Raw genomic sequence first — 17,094 nt, forward strand, 5'->3', positions numbered from 1 at the left:
TATATATATCATCTCATGTCATTGGTGCTGACTTTTAAAAATGAACTGCGTTTCCATTACAAATTTGAGCAAGTCTCTGCGTATATTCTGCTTATGTCGAAAAGCACAATTTAACCATTTCAGTGTTTCATTTCAATAAGAGATGAAGCTAAACTCACATGTGAATACCTTGTTCACATGACAAGTCGTTAAAAATATTGGTAGCGATGGATGTAAACAGTTTACATTAGATATATTCATAATTTAGCCATGCTGCTAGCGCTCATCATCTATCAGCCAATCAGAGGAGACATCGACGTCTTATTCCGGTGTTGGAGCGACAAACCCCGCCAACTTGGGAGCGGCTACATATGCAGCATTTTGGGGAATTATAGTCACGATTTTACAGCAGAGTGATGGATTCAACACCTTGGAATGACCACAACTTTTTAAGAGCTGTGTGATTCTGTGAGAGCTCTGCTGGAGCTGCTGAACATTGTCTGAAACCCCCCCCCAAAAAAAACAAACCATCATCCTCCCTACACTTCCTGTCACCCTCTTTGGCGTTTTCACCAGTAGTAACATCCAACTGTGGGTCACATGACTTGTGTGAAGTGAAAAAAGTGTTTCCATTGTGGATTTGTGAAATACCACAATAATATTTCACAATATACCATTGCCATACCCGTATCTATTAATACGGCCAAAAAACCAACAAGAAACGTTTATCAAAAAACTTTATTTTTTTTTAAATTGGTATGTTTCAGTTAAGCAAATTTATTTTCAGAATTTCCATTTGCACAATTTTTGTGGTTAATAGAAACGCAACTATTTTGATTAGCTAAACTAATGTATAGCTATGGCTTATCAGGATTCAGACAAATGACAATATATAGCTTTGTTGCACTTTAGTTTATTGATTCCCCTTGTATTAAAGTAAAAAAATGTCCACATTGTTGCAGTACGTCTTGGTAATGTGACGGATGGCATCAGTTAACATCACAGTAGTTTAAAGTTTTGAGAGGTTAAGGGTCTAGACCTAGGTGCAGAAGGAAAGAAGGTAAGCTTCAGTTGAGGTGAGTGAACGTAAATCTTTCACGAGAAACGCAAGAAAGTTGACTTGAAGACAGAAGGCCAGAAAACTTCCAATAGGGTTGATCACCCAGCAGAGAAAGCTTGACAGCTCCTTAAATCTTCGGTGACTTGATGAACACATAAGGTGTGCAGGCCGCACCGAGTCACTCGCAGCCTCGGCAAAGATCCTCTGTCGAAGTGAGACTCAGAAAAAACCCACTGACACATGAGAACCATGTCAGTTTCAGTGACCTTGCTGAAACTCGATGACAGAAAAGTCTGAGCTTACCTTCGCAAAATATGAAGGCAATGTCAGAAAAGTTGTTTTGAAAAATCAACAGGAGTGTTGTCTTGTGATTCTGTGTTTATTTTGTGTTCTTTGTTTTTCCTCCACATTTCCTGTGTGTAGTGTGAATCTCCCTTTGCAGACCGAGTCAAAGAGAAGACCAGTCATGGTTTTCTCTACATGTTTGCAGTAATCTAGCCTTTCTGTTTTGCTAAGTTCCTGCTCCCCACTCTCTAGCAGCACTCACCTGCAGCTTGCCTCATGCCTCCTCTGGAGCTTCCTCTCAAAACTGTCGTCCTTTCCTAGTTCTGTCCTCGCTAACCTGCAAAGAGCTTTCCACTGGTCCTCCATGTTCGTTCCACTCACCTGAAGGTAAACTGTCTCCAAATTCATTAGAGACAAGTTATCATTTATGGAAAGATTCAAACCATTTGTCATCCGACGTTCTTCCTTTAAACAGATCCAAAGAACCATTTGCTTAATAAACAAGAAACACTCCAAGAATGATACAGTTTTGGAAAACCAATGAGGTTTTCCTGTCCTTCAGACCATCCAGGCGTTGCAGCTTAATCACTGTTACCCGGAAATTAAAACTGGATCTTTTTTTGCCTCAAATTGTTGTTTTTTTTGTTGTTGTTTTTTTGTAGCTGGGTTATGCATCACATGAGTCTGTTGTTTTGATGCCCACTAGTCCATGTAAAGCAGGGTACACAACAAGTAGATAGATGCCTTTAATACCGATTTAAAAGAGCATTTGATTTGATTTTCCTTGACCTTTCATTCCATTGGTGAGTAAGCACTTCCACAGTTGGTGATATGGTCAGTCATAAAGGTTTTTTAACAAGCCAGCGTTGAGATCTTATTGCAAAGTAGTTCATTAGGCAGTCCTCAAAGACATCACACAGCAAACTGTAAAGTTATGAACATGTTAGCATTTCTTAATTTCTTATAAATCAAGAAAACTGAGCTGACTTGAGCCGATTAAGATCCTAAGAAGTTTTTCGAGAACATTTGGGAAATTAAATTTCCTAAATCTCTTCTTTTCTCTTGAATATGCAGTAAACATTCAATACAGAATGTGTTTGGTTTAGTTAACTATACCTCTGTAATACAGTCTGGAGTCTGCTTTCCCACAGCTGTTGCTCATTCAGTTAATTGGAGCACCTGCTCATTGTGCCAAATATTACTTGGGAAAACATTAGTCATGGGAACAGAGTGGACACTGGGACGCTTGCCATCCCAGATTTGGATGGCAAGTGAGATGGTAGTGAGAAATTGTGTATTTGGTGTCATGTAAAGATGCGAATAAACACGGTCCCACATGGTCTGCATGGAGTTTGCATGTTCTCCCTGTGCATGCGTGGGTTTTCTCCGGGTACTCCAGTTTCCTCCCACAGTCCAAAAACATGACTGTCAGGTTAATTGGCCTCTCCAAATTGCCCCTAGGTGTGAGTGTGTGTGTGTGTGCATGGTTGTGTGTCTCTGTGCTGCCCTGCGACAGACTGGCAACCTGTCCAGGGTGACCCCGCCTCTCGCCCGGAACGTTAGCTGGAGATAGGCACCAGCACCACTCCCAACCCCATTGAGGGACAAGGGTGTAAGAAAATGGATGGATGGATGGATGGCACAAGTCAGTTTTGTGTTTGGCTGGAAAAGTAGAATATTAACCATTGTGTGCTGTCTGGTAGCAAGTTGGTGTTGTTGGCGTTCCTCAAGGAGCCGTGTTTAGTCATTTTTTCCGGTTATGTCAGAATTAATTTTAACTTTATACCAATTCATTTTTTACTAGTCAGTGTTAAGATGTTGATATGTGAATATGTGCAGATGACAACTGGAAGTGAATCAGACTGAGTCATCATGAATCCTCATGTCTCAAGTCCAACAGAAAAAAGAAAGGTCTCTTTTTTTTCTTAAAAAGATACAATCGTCTGGTGTAAATATTCTTAGTACATGTGGAATAATGTAGAGCTTTATTTTATTTTATCCTAATTTTGAAATACTTAACAACAGACATGTTCCTTTTTAGAATCAGGGAATATAAAAATGGAGTATCAAAGCTAAACTACTGGAAAGTTAATGCAACATAGTGAAAAGGGAAATACTGCGTACAAAATCAGAAAGTTAACTATATTTGAGATGAAATTCAAATATAGAGAAAATTCTAACTGACAAAATGATTTCACTAGTGAGTGTGTTTGAATAAAAACTCTTCCTTTCATGTCCTTGTCTAAGCTTGCTTGGCCTTCACATACTTCATTATCACTGCAGGTAAAATCTTCCTACATGCTTTCTGTATTATTATCCCTGCAGGGAAAAGACTGAAGTGAGAGCGGGTGTGACACATGTAACCATTAATGAAGAGAGATTTGGGTTGGGGGGGGCGAGGCAGAAAGACAAACACCAACGAGAGCAGGACAGTCTTTTAAGACTGGGGAGATTTTTTTTCTAAGGTGACACACGACAGGAGAAGAGTTGCAAGGAAGAAGCAGATGAAGGTCACACAGAGGCTGGTGTAATAAGAGCATTAGAGAGAGCGAGGGATGGATAAAGGATGAGGAGGAGGAGGAGGAGGAGGAGGAGGAGGCAAGACATAAAAGATGGCAGATGAAAGAATGAGAGACGAGACTATAATTAGGTGAAAACGGTGGGAGACCAAAGGGGAGAAGGAAAAACTCAGAGAGGCTTTAATGGGAGAAAGAACAATAAATAAGTGGCGTGATCGAGGCAGAGACAGGCGGAGAGCAAGGCTGTAGGTGTGTGTGGTGGGAGGAAAGAGGCAGTGCAGAGAGAGCGAGAGAGGGGGGAAGCCCAGCAGATCTTGTCTAGAGGGGAAATTGCATTGCTAAGGATTTATTGCTTTGTGTGTAATTGGGTTCAACTAGCGCCAGGAGAGAAAATCCATTGAAGTCTCCTCTCTGCAGTGGAGAGCGAGTTGTTGATCTGCTGCTGCTTTCCAGAGACGCTACTGCACAGATGAAGCAGCTACCATTCGCCTGAAATAGATACACCGGACCAGGAGCGAAGGAGCAGCGCTAATAAGAAAGACCAAGAGTTTTACACTTGATGTCTCTAGAAATAGGAGATAGGCTGCTGTTGGCTTGCTTTAACTATTCTCCCATAATGTTGTCTACAATCTTCTGAATTCCTGACCAGTTACCTGCAGTTTCTAAATCAATTCTGCCTTAGGGTCAAAGTTGTGATCTTGATGGTTTTATGATTACTCTATTGAGATTTAGGGGTTTCGCATTCTGACTTCTCGCAGTCTGTTCAGCCTATCTAGGTAGGTTTGTTTGCTCCTTGGTTTTTCTTTGGCTCCTTGATGCATAAGAATAATTTTTTGTCAAGATTTGATTCAGGAAAATTCTGTTCAGAACTTTAACAGTTGCATTGGAATTTCCATCCACTAATTTTTAACTATTTGGCCATTTTTTTAAATGTATTTTGTGAAGAATTTTATAATGTACATAAATTCTCACTCCATCTGATAAATGCTTGTCAGAATTATTCATGTTGCCCACAGATACAAAAACCAAACAGTGGATGCGGAGGACTAGTTAAATATCAACACTGCTGCCTGAGAGCATTTCCACATAAAAAATGTCCGACCAATCACAACAGGCCGCACAGAGTTGTGAGCTATTAGCTTGACCATTGCCTTGTGTAACAAAGGGGAGGACAGTGCCTCCCTACAAACAAGATGACACAATTTTGAGTCTTTAGATAATCAAAAGGGGACTTTCACGTCTATAATTTCCAAATACCCAAGTATAGTTGGAAATACTATGGTATGTTCGCTTGGAAATTGGGATAAAGGTTGTTGAAGATCTAAGACAGCGGTTCTGAATCTTGGTTCTAGGGATCCACTGTTCTGGATGTTTGGGTGTTTCCAGGGACATCTGGAATATGGAAACATTTGAATTAGGTGGGCTGGAGCAGAAGGATATCAAAAACATAAAGGATCTGGAGGGACAAGCATTGCCAGCCAAGTAAAGAGTTTTGGTGTCTATTGTTCAACAGTGTAGAGAACCCCTTGATTAATTTAAACTACAATAAAGTATTATGTCTTTAATGTAGTGATTCTCTTTATATATTCTCCGTCTTCATTGTTACTACTTTAAATGTGACATTTTTCCTGACCTTCTGAGAGATTCAAGCCTTGTAAAGTAGCAAATCAGTCCGAATTAATATCCCGTAACTGGAGTTAAGAGAAATGAAATAGAATAATTGATACTTGCCAAGCATTATGTTTCTGAATGGGCAATAAAACAAGATCAGATCTTCAGTTTGAATGACAGCAGGAACATGACTCAGTCTGGCAGAAAGGCTTCCCTGGGGATGCACAGCAGGGTTTTTATGGATCCATGGTGTGTGTGTGGGTGTGTGTTCACCGCACCCACCTCTGCAGTGCAATTCCCTCTTTTTCTGACATGCAACAACGCTCACAAACCCACACTGCAGAACAGAGAAGGCCTGGTCCTGAATACCAATCACAGGATAGAACTGAGAGCAAGAGAGAGAGAGTAGGAGAAAGCCCGTAATGCCGGGGGACAAAGAGCACAATATGAAAGAGAAACATCCCCTCGCCTCCCTCCTCTCCCCGACTCTCCTCGTTTTCACCTCTGCAGACAGTTTTTCATCCCGCTCGGCAGAGCGAGTGGCAGCTCTGCAGTTAATTCAAAGGGATTCTCCTTCCCAGGTTTTCCCTGCTGAGGGGTGGGGGACGAGCCTGAGGAGGAGTGGGGAGCGGAGAGGAGAGGAGTATGTTACTGCAGATGCCTGGGAATCAGACGCCGCAGTAGAGTCTCTCTGCTCTGTCTTGATATCAACTCGCTCTAAAAATGGAAGCGCCATTGATTGGATCCCAGAGTTCATCTGTCATAGTCGACCAGGGATTCAGAGCTCAATTTAGAACTTTAATAGTTCGTTGGAACATTCACTGCCATTTGCTTCTTTTGGGAATTTAATGAACAAACTCTCCTAAAGTTGGGCTTTAGCAAGCACTTAGAGTGAAAATAGAGAAATTCCTTTAGTGTAATACAGCAGTAATAAAAGTAAAGGGACTGGTCATGTCCACTGTTCAATAAATCATCTAAAAATGAAAGGGGTAAGACAACGGCTGACCAGTTGACCGAATCTGTCAAGGAGATCTTTAATCAGAAAAGCAACAAGTTTGCCAGTAGTACCTGGAGGAGCTGCAGGCATACCTAGGTGGGGATAGTCCACAAATCCAGCCTGTATGGAAGAGTTGCAAGAGGAAAGCCAGTATTGAAAGGCGTCTAAAGAACTCCTACTTAAATTTTGCTACAAGCCTTGTAGGGTACACACCACATATTTGGAAGAAGTTTTCTTGGAACCAATATTTAAGTGGTTCTCTGGACGAGCCTCTTCTTCTGCAACCCACAAGTAAATGCTAGAAACTATCTGAAGTTTTGGGGTCGCGTAAAATGCAGTGAGGATCTGCAGAAAGCATCTGACTCATTCTCCCAATTCCTTGCAGGAAGCAGGGATTCCTTGTTTCCATTGAGCGGTACGGCACAGGTTGGTGATGTTCAGTATGTTGCTTCATCTGTTTCCATTGTAAACATGAACTTTACAACAGACCTGTACCACACCATTCCTGGACTCCCTTTGGTTATCGGTCAATAGATCAATAGGACAACAATATGGTAGAGTAAGGGCAGATCTACTGGTGTCACACAAAGCAGTACATTGATTGAGGGACAGAAAAACGACACTGCCACATTCCTGAGACATACTAGTGCTTCAGATTTGTTGTAATAATAAAACGCTGCCTGTCCAGTGACACTTCAAAGCCTCCCACATAGGCAGGCGGTTCTGTGCATTCTGTGTAAGCGGCACAGACTCTACGCACATCCTCCATACATGGTTGGGATTTCACAGTTAAGTGTACCAATTGCTTACATTTCTTGTGACAAATTCCTTTATTTCCCACAATCTGAATGTAGACTAACAAGTTTGATGAGCTAGCTGGGTGCCTAACTTGTTTCATCTCCATCACGGACACCTGTCAGTACGGCACAGAGAGTGGCAGTGTGGGCTCCTGTGTGTCCTTGAGATTGGTTACCCTGACTCTCAACCTTATCAGATTGGTGTTGCATACAGAACAGTTCGTTGTGCAACACCATGTACACTTACGTGATTGTAAAAGTTGACCTTTGCACAGATGTCTCCAGTGGACATTTGCTTTGGGTCTGTGTTGAGTCAGCCTAGAGTATATTAGAGTGGAAAGGCTAGTAACAGGAATTTGAGCTCACTTTTGAAACGCACAGCTCAACAGAGCTGAACATTATATCATTATGTTGAGCTCTCTCTGAACAACCACCAAGTCTGACTCCTTCTTATCCGTGACTAGATTTTAGCATACACATTTAAATATAGCTCAAAAGTGGGATAAACAATGTGTCTTTGTTCATGCACTTAGCTAGTGGTCTATTCTGTTGTTGAATTGAAAGCTTATACCCCAGCTGCTATTGGCTAATTAGCTCCTATTCTCTATATGTCATTACGCCATTCAGGGAAATATATAAATATATAAATATTCACCACAACACGTCAGTAGCTTTCAGTGCAGGAAAACCTTCCTCACCTCCAGGTCTCACTGATGACTGTTCATTTATATTCTATTGACAGTGACACCACTTTGCCTTGGATATTGCTCCTGGGGACAAAGGCATCGTGTTGCCATATGAAAATTTCCCCTGGGGAGCAGGTACTGTAGGCTCCGGAGCTGGTGGAGAGCAAGAATAGGAATTTGATTCTTCTCCGATGCAAATCTGGATGCTGCTGGCTGCAACATCCAGATTTTACAACCACATTTTTACAGCCAAATGCTCCCGTTTAAAAAAAAAATAAAAATATATATATATATATATATATATATATAGAGAGAGAGAGAGAGAGAGAGAGAGCTTTGAAATTGTAACACAGTAAAATATCTTGCGCTTTTCAGGTAACGTATCTGAGGCAGGCAGTTTTTCCTCACTAACCATGTTAGTCTTGGCTTTTAGATTTTCACCGACTGCAGAGCTGAGATAATGCAGCCGCTCGCTCTCTCTGAATCTGAACATATGGACCTGCATGTATCGTGTCATTTCTGATGCTCTCTGCAGTGCTGCTTCATCATTAAAGCTGACTAATTGTAATGCAGGGTGGGGACACATCTGTGTGTTATATTGCGTCTTCTGAAAGAAGAGTTTCCTCTGCTTGCTACTGCTTTCAAATCATAACAAATCCCATGTACACTGAAATTTTTCAAATTTTTTCATGTTACAGCGACATACCTCAATGTATTATTTAGGATATTAGGATTTTATGTGTTAGATTAACAAAGTAGGTACATCTGTGAACAGCACTTTTTGCCACATGGAGTCAGGACAGAACTTTGACAAAGTGCTTGTTTCCAAACATTTCGTTACAGATGTTTAAAATGGCTTTATGTCATTTTAAACATCAAATGTATTTGTATAGGACGTTTCAGCAACAAGGCAGTTAAAAAATTGTGAAAACCAGTAACAGAGATTATATTTTGTCAAGTTCCATCATTAAAATCATAAATACATGTTTAATATTGTAGTGAATATTCCATTTATCATGGTTCAAAAGCAACTCTTAATAACTGGGTTTTTAGTCTGGATTTAAAGGGGCACAGTGTTTCGGCTTTTCTGCAGTTTTCTGGAAGTTTATTCCAGATTAGTGGTGCATAGAAGCTGAATGCTGCTTCTCCATATTTGGTTCTGGTTCTGATGGAGTGCAAACCAGAACCAGAAGACTTGAGAGGTCTGGAAGGTTGATCCAACAACAGCAGATCTTTAGGTTACTGTGGTGCTAAGCCGTTCAGTGATTCATAAACTAGTTGCAGTAATCAAAGCGATACATGAATCAAAGATAAACGCATGGATGAGTTTCTCTAGGTCTCGCTGAGACATAAGTCCTCTAATCCTGGAAATGATCTTCAGGTGATAGAAGGTTGACTTTGTGATTGTCTTTATGTGACTCTGAAGGTTCAGGTCAGAGTTCACCACTACTCCCAGGTTTCGGACCTGATCGCTGGTTTCCAGCTATAATAACTGAAACTGTTCATTGACTCTAGATTGTTCCTCTTTAGGTCCAAAGATAATAACTTCCGATTTATTTCTGTTCAATTGGAGAATAAATGGCACATCCACACATTTATCTGTTCTAAGCATCTGTTTGGTGCATGGATGGGCTCAGAGGCACCTGGTGGCATCGTAATGTAGAGCTGTGTGTCATCTACGTAGTTATGGTAACTATTTCCTGTTACAACATGATTAAGTAGGCAAACATTCTTACCTTTTTCTCACACTTTGCAGTCCTCCAATAATGTTCCGCCTTCAAATTGTGTTTGAATCTGGCTCCTACATTTTATTGGACTGGAATTGGAAACTTTTTATCCTCTATGACTTGTTGGTAAGTTCAAATGTTCTGGGAAACCTTCTGTTGCCTAGTGGCAACGGTGGGCTGTAGAGAGTTATTAGCTGATGGCATGCTAATAATCATGGACAGTAGAGTATTCACAACATCTGTCCAAGGTGCTGGGCTTTCACACCCCAGTCTGCTCCGGCCAGAAAGGTTTCATTGAGACGAAGAAGTAAAAACATAACAAATCTGTAAGAGGTAAATACTTGCTCACTGCAGCGTAGTCGGACTTCTTCACATTCCTTCAGTTAAGGCTCCAGATTCCCTCGGAGAAGCAAAAGTTCAAAACTCGTGGACTCTTCACGTCAGCAGCTGTCCAGTGCAGTTTGCTGAGCAGTCATCGCACGAGTTCAAGGAGTGCAGAAGAAGACTCGCACAAAGAACAAGCCCGGCGAGTAGCAATTATCACTTTTTATGTAATACTTTTAACAGCTGCTCATGTTTGGCGCCGGACGAAGCAGTTTGTCTTAAGTCGAAATAATGCCGAGGCCCCGGGGCCTTCCACATCCATCTCCAGCATTACGCAACGCTGCTCAGGATTAGCTCTCTGAGCGCCGCATTATGTAATTCATCTGCAAAATATGGACACTTTCATGCATATTTCAGACAGTTTTTTTTTTTTGTCCTCCCTCTCCGACTTACCACGGGGACGTTCCTTCACTTCTTTCTCTCGCGCTGCTTTTGTGGAGTTAATGAGGAGAACGTCTTTTATTCTCGGAGACGCTGTGCAGGAATTTCCCCTTGGCTCTAGCCGTTGTCGTGTGTTTGAAGACAAAAGCGGCCATTTTCAGAAAACCACACTGGTTCTGTTCTTAACGCAAGGCTCCCTCTGACGGGAAACAAAAAATAAAAAATTCACAAAACCATAACATGTTACAAAGCAAATCATCCGTTTTCTCTACAATAAAAAAAGAGGTTCCTTTGTTGAGAAAGCTACTATGATTTGCTTAAAGGGAGAGCAAGATGTTTGTTACAATGAGAGAAATTATTCCTTGATCTGATACACTAAGAATCATCTCTTGTTGCTTCTTGACATTAGCTCAAAGATATACTTTCTCTTTCTAATTTTAAAACTTAATCTTGGTCAGTGATTGAAATCGTCCTTCACATCTTAATAACAGGAAGTCTTTTAGTGTTTCTGTGTCCTGGAGAAAAGCATTAAAGGACCTAATAGTGCCATAAACTATGTTAACCTATTTATTATAAGCTATAAATAGTACCAAAGTCATGGTGTTTGTTTAGTTGTTTCTCCATAAGACAAACCCACCAATTGTTACTGCAGCCATTATTTCAGTTTTCTTAGATTTTCCCCTCTCCACCACTGTTTCTGTGGTTTTGTTTCTGCTATCTTCATCTTTCTCAATCTTGTTCAAAAACTGCTTCTTAACTTCCGTTAAGAAGCAGTTTCCGCAACTTTGACGACAATGGCTTACAAATGACTAAAACCCCAAAATTCAGTGATTCTGAATTTTGGAAAGTGTAAAAACGTTATAGCATATTCTAAGAAAGTTAAGTGGAAGGGGACGGATAGGATGAACGTTGGATGGGTGGATTGGGTTGAGGTAATAAATAAATATTTTATGTGGTTGTTAAAGTCTGAATTTGTCTCGGTGGGCATTATTTGATTATCTTAAATTTATATGAGAAAGAGTTGGTATGAGAGATTAAAGCACCATTATTATCCCTTAGACATGCCTGTCCTGAAATTCCTCGTTGTGCAGCCGTACAATATGTGTGTGTTAAAAGAGACGAATGGCCTGTGTTTTCGGTATCATTACAGTTCACTAATTAAGACATAAATCAATGCTAAGGGTGACTGCGGCAGCGCTTGGTGTGACCTTGCAGCCCAACAGGACTTTTGCACTTTGCTAGATTTTTATCTGAGCTCTCCTCTCCCTCTGGTGATTTACCGTCTTGTCTTTGGGGTTTTTTCCATTTTCCTCCATTTTTACTGAAACCTTTCTTCTTAGTTCAAGATTTTCTTTCTATTACCTCATTACAGTCAATCCTCCTTATCCACCTTCACCTCTTCTTCCTTCTGCCCCTACCGCTCATTCATTGCCTTCTTCCCTGAGCTGACGCACAGCTCTGAGTTGTTTACTGTAATAAATTCATGTTTTTTTTCTTGTTTATATCCTGAATTCACATGTGAATGAATCCGATGCCAGTTGCAAGTTGGCAACCAGCAGCCAGCAGCGAATCGGCCATCGGAGGATAAATCGGTGCTAAACTTTTCTAAAGTTTAGACTTTAGAAACGTAGAAACTTTTCTAAAGAGATATAAACTTTTATATCATCTGTCGCAAGAGACTGTTCTCCAAAAACCTTTTAGTGATTTTTGTAGACTTCATTTAGCGTCTTCTGGTCTGCGTTCAGGGTGAACTTTAGTAGATAGCCAGAGCAAATTATATAGAGCCCTCACCAGACTCATAAACTTTTAATATTAGTTGTGAAGACCTCAGGCAGCTGATTGGATCTCACTGTGAAGTTCACTCTCACCTCATTCACACCCAATTAAGCCTTTTCAAAAAATAAGGTACAATACTTTGGTTCAACTAGTGTTGTTTTTGTTCACTTTAGATCCAAATATTAATGTTAGATTTAAAATCAACTTCCTCTTTTGAATAGACTTGAGCCCAGTGCTAAAATAGACATTATCGTGTTTCATTGACTTCTTTGCATGTCTTTTAAAAGTTCATTACAGTCGTGTACAGCTCACCGCACACGATCCTCCAGACACCAGCCCGTGATGCTTTTTCACACAGCGATCCCACAACGTCAAAGCTACTGATGATGTCCTTGCTTTGCTTTCTGCTGCCACCTCCCTCCCGTCTCCCCATTGTTCACACTGAGCAAATCAATCTGATTTCATCAGAGCGTGCTTTGAAAATGAGCCACGGTGCTGCAGAAACGGAGCGCTGTGTTCTGCCGGCTCTCTCCCTCGCATCGATTTCTCTCTCTCTAAGTGCCTCCCCTGCCATCTCAGAGGGGAGTTCACTTTGACTTCTCCTTTTTGCCTCTGAACCTGCAAACAGAAGGGTCAGTCGGAGACTCTGAAAAAGACTCAAGGTCACGGCGAGTTCATCAGCGGAAGAGATTGAAATGTCCTGACCGAGATAAAGAAGAAGCTAAGAATAGAAATGTTCAGTTTTCTGGTGGAAAATACAAATAAGAATCGACCGTTCTATTATTTATGAACAAGCAACAAACTTTTAAGTTAAATTGGATAAAGAATAGCATTGTAGTAGCTTGATTTTATTTCCAAGTCAAAAATGAGCATAGTTTGTCATTTAGCTGATGTGTTTGTGTACATTCTGTTAGCTAGAATGTCTTTTAGGGGTTCTGCAAGGCTACGTTTTTGGACCAGTCTTGTTTTCACTTATTTTTGCCATAGTCATGAATTATTTTTTCATGACTATTGAACTCGTGCGATGTCTTCATGATGTAAGTGTGTTTTTTTCAATGAGGAGCTAGCTTTTACCAACACTAAGTGCTTAATAAACATAATTTGATTTAAAGGTAACTGGAAATAATTTTTCTCTTCTTGTTAATCTAACATTTATCTTTCATTTTTTAAACTTGTTGTTGACTTTCAGGGCCATGTGATGGACTGGTGACCTGTCCAGGGTGAATCCTGCCTCTCATCTGATGGCTGCTGGAGATGGGCACCACCAGCCCCCCTCACCACCCTGCAAGGATCAGTGTGTTCAGATCATGRATGGAAAGATTTTAAGGTAGTTTGTCTCCTTAAGTCCACACTTAAAACAGCTTCATAGTTAGGCCTGTCGCGATAAACGATAAATCGATTAATTGCACGATAAATTAAACCTATCGACCTCATTTTAATTATCGGCTTTATCGTCTCTTCTTGCCTTTTTTTCTTTCTGTTGATGACACTGAATAAAAAAAGGCTCACCTCCGGTGCTCCCCACTGACCCTCCCTTCTTCACTTCCTTAGTGTAATGTTCAGCGCACACTACGTGAGTTGTCAGCCGACTGTCGGCCCATTTTCAAAACCTGAGCGACACATTAGTGTCCAGCCACCTGGGCACAAAATAATGGCTACAAGTCCAGTTAACTAATTTTAAAATCAGGCATTAATCAATGCTTTACTAGAATCTACCTGTGACGCATGTGGCTAGAGTCAGCGTAAAGTCCTGACTGAATGAAAATCATTATAACCTATTTATGTCACGTTAAGGAAGAGCAGCTGAAAACTTACCGGTTTATCAATTTTGCTCCAACTCCTCTCCTTGTCATTTCTATATTCTTTGCACGAAATGTTGAATAAACAATGTTATTTCCACAAATCATCGTGTTGTACCATGTCAGCTGTTTGGGATTCCCCTCCGTAATTTCCCCTCAGAAAGCATGGAGGAGAATCAGCACTTTCTGATTGGCTACCTGTCACATTCAGCGTTAAGCTCCCAGACAGGGAGAACCCCTGATTTAGATCAGAGCGGCCACGACGATCTACCGTAACCCACCACACACTGCAGGATGATCGGTTACRAAATCACCAGCAAGAATCTTAGATCGGTCACCGATCTAAGATTTCCGTAAAGGAAAAATGGGGGCAAAAAAATCGTGTGGCATGAATTATTGCATTAGGTAGTAGGATGTGCCCATCTTCTCTATTTAAATTTAGTGATTACTGAAGGACAATATAGTATACAGACTTCATAATCTGCACTCTTTTGGTTGAATGCAGTGTTTATTTCCACTTTGGCTTTATGTTGTTTACTTTTTATTCAAGTACGTTTTTTGTTAATGGAGACTGAGAATACATTTTATTTTTGTTTTTGGTTGTTTTGTTTGTTTAGTTTAGCAGTTCCAGTGTTATGTGTTCTTTTGAAAATAAAGTGTATATCTATGGCAGGAAATATAATGTAGTATTACGTCATTTCCATTAAATCAGTGTCAGAAAGTCTAGAAACAATATTATCGTTTATCGCAATTATTTTTTAGACAATTAATCGTCCAGCAAAATTTGTTATCGTGACAGGCCTATTAATGCCAACATCAACTGATTCTATGATATTGCTGACTATTTTTTTCTACTTCTAACATAAACAGACAAAGAAGACACCCAGAAATGTGTTTCCACCCCAGGCATCTGGTCCCAATCATCATCAGTTTTTATGTCACATACACAGCAAGTATAAAACGTCTTAAAATTGTAAGTGTTACTTTTTTTATTTGCCATTTTTCTGCTCTCTTTAAATACAAATGCTTTCTCTGTTTAATTGCTCTATTGTTCTTTTTCGTAGGTTTCTGTAAGGTGCAGTGAACGGGAATGTTCTGTCGTTGATCTTCACTTTCATGTTTTATTGTCACACTTACATTTTCATGTTCATGTGTTCACTTTTGATGTGTAAACTGATAATTTATGTAAAGTTCATAAAGTTGTGAGTAAAATTGGACAATTTTAAAATGTCGGTAATAAAACAAAATATTTGAATTACCTTGGGCATCTTAGTAATTAATCTTTCCAAGTAATTTTAGCCTAAAACAATGTAAGTACTGTAGTGTAGTTATGCATATCATGTACAAAATAGGTACGTAGGAATAAAGACTTTCACGAGTAATTAAAATTGTAGTTTATTATCAATAGCAGGAAATCAAAAATAAAAATTAAGTGTAATTTAAATACATGACTAATATATCAATAGTATATTTAAAATATATTTGAAGTATATGAAATATATATTTTTAATATAATTCTGAGACAGAATTATTACACTCAAAATATAATAATTTTATCAAAATATAATAATAAAGCTCTGAAATATTATATTTAAAAAGTATACTTTAAGTACACTTGAAGTTGTTCCAAAAAAGTACATATAGTATACTAAAATATACTATTAGTTGTAATTGAATACTATTCAAATACTACTAAAGTATATTAAGCACAAAATTAGTTGTTCCAAAATAGTACGGTTTAAGTACATCGATAAAAGTATACTAAAGTATGTTAAAATTTAGTATACTAAAGTATACTTTTTTTTCACCTGGGTGTATAAAAGAGAATTATGAGAGAAAAGCATGAAACCTGAAACTGCTATTGTTCAGATAAGATTAGAGTTTTCTTTCTTTTCTATTGTTTTTCCAAGTGCAGTGGAGCTGACTTGATGTTCCCAATCTAAAATAAAAGGAAAACTAGAGAGGCAATAGGGAAGAAATAGGCCACAACATCCCTCAGGATAGAACCACTGTCAGCGTTTTGTGGAAATTTGAAATGGACCTTCATAGCAAAACTGGTTTCAATTTGGCTGAGTTTTTATATAAATATATATATAATTATCTCCTGATTTTTGAAACAACATTTCATCCCAGGTATACAAAAGTGGACTCCAGGATGAGTACACACTTTCATTTTCAAGGCAAATAACAAATGCTTATCTCCCCACACTCCTGGCGCCCAACGTCTGACGCTAATCTGATGATAGATCCTGAAATGTGGGTACACAATAACTCAGTGGTGCATTGGGTTGATTTGTTTTTTTTCCCCCGCTACTGTTTTCTTCCAGATTCTATTATTTACCTTCTTTCCTCGCGAGTTTGCCTACACAAACCCTTCATCACATACATTCTCACTGTTTCTGTCTTCTTACATTTCTATGTGTGACTTATGGAGGGTGTTACTTATATGAGTCACAGAAATTACTCAAATTTAAATCTAGCATATTAGTTTGTCTGTTTAATGTTCAACGGTAGGTCGAATCTAAAAATCACCAGTTGCTTTCTTTTGCTAAAATAAAACAATCCTACCTAAAGCTTTCATTTCTAATTTAACTGAAGATGTTGCTTCAGCCAAGTGTTTCTCTCATTTGTTGTGCTTGGTGTTCAGCAGGGAACATTATTAGGATGTTTTATGACTGAATACAGTGGCTCTGCTAAGATGTGCAGGTAGCAGTTTATGGTTCTTTCAAACATCAATTTCTATCTAAACTCTTCTGCGCTATAGCCTGAGGGTGGCACTATGGCTAAACATTTAGCCACTATTAGCCACAATTTTTTGAAAGTGTTTCTTATTATCTAATTTTTGCATACAGTAAAAATTGTGGGTTGTTTTCAGAACTCAGCCATTTGGTCGTACTTTGGGTTAGGCAAGTTGTGATTCTGTCATGCTTGGTCTAATGTTTTTAGCCCACATGCAGAAACACTCACAGAGAGATGGATGAAAAGAGTGTTTATTGTAAAATACAGAAAATCAAACAAGGAAGCTCGACTAGGGAGGTCAGCGGGCCGGAGTCCGGGTGCGTCTGCACACAAGGGAATAGAGAGGTCAAAATG

General features: G+C 39.5%; 1 long non-coding RNA gene across 1 annotated transcript in view; it reads right to left on the reverse strand.

Moving 5' to 3' along the window:
* Nucleotides 1–17,094, reverse strand: part of LOC103457786 (uncharacterized) — a 21,049-nt gene that overhangs the window by 1,629 nt on the left and 2,326 nt on the right. Inside the window, exons 3-4 of the long non-coding RNA XR_532472.2 lie at nt 10,439–10,625; nt 9,671–10,368 (exon numbers count right to left, since the gene is read on the reverse strand). This is a non-coding gene — a long non-coding RNA (uncharacterized LOC103457786). The remainder of the gene's footprint in view (nt 1–9,670; nt 10,369–10,438; nt 10,626–17,094) is intronic.

The sequence above is a fragment of the Poecilia reticulata genome, linkage group LG21 (assembly GCF_000633615.1).
Source record: "Poecilia reticulata strain Guanapo linkage group LG21, Guppy_female_1.0+MT, whole genome shotgun sequence".
NCBI classification, from domain to species: domain Eukaryota; kingdom Metazoa; phylum Chordata; class Actinopteri; order Cyprinodontiformes; family Poeciliidae; genus Poecilia; species Poecilia reticulata.